Source organism: Mchenga conophoros, linkage group LG8 (genome assembly GCF_057382185.1).
Source record: "Mchenga conophoros isolate Kocher_MC1m ecotype Shallow Benthic linkage group LG8, M_conophoros_male_GT1.1, whole genome shotgun sequence".
Taxonomy (NCBI): Eukaryota; Metazoa; Chordata; class Actinopteri; order Cichliformes; family Cichlidae; genus Mchenga; species Mchenga conophoros.
Genome location: NC_140533.1, coordinates 25,345,919 through 25,346,230, shown reverse-complemented (window position 1 = coordinate 25,346,230; position 312 = coordinate 25,345,919).

Genomic DNA, 312 nt, shown 5'->3' with positions numbered 1-312 from the left:
GCTGCTCAATTAAGTAAGAAAAAATGGTTGCACCACTATGTATTTAATCACATTGCACCATGTGAGGGAAAAAAACAACAACTGGGGGAAAGGGATAATGAAGGAAAGTGTGCAACCTCTCGGTTATTTCTCTCCTTTAATCAACAATGCATGGCTCAAAGAGATAAGGAAAGGTAGAATTGTGCCCGTTGTCTGATGCTAATGAGTTCCCAGGATGCACAACACATCGTGTCCTTTGCTTATTTACTGTCAGAGAAAGAGTTGGTGGACACACTATCCAGACTAAGATGGAATTATATGTGTCAGTCTAAT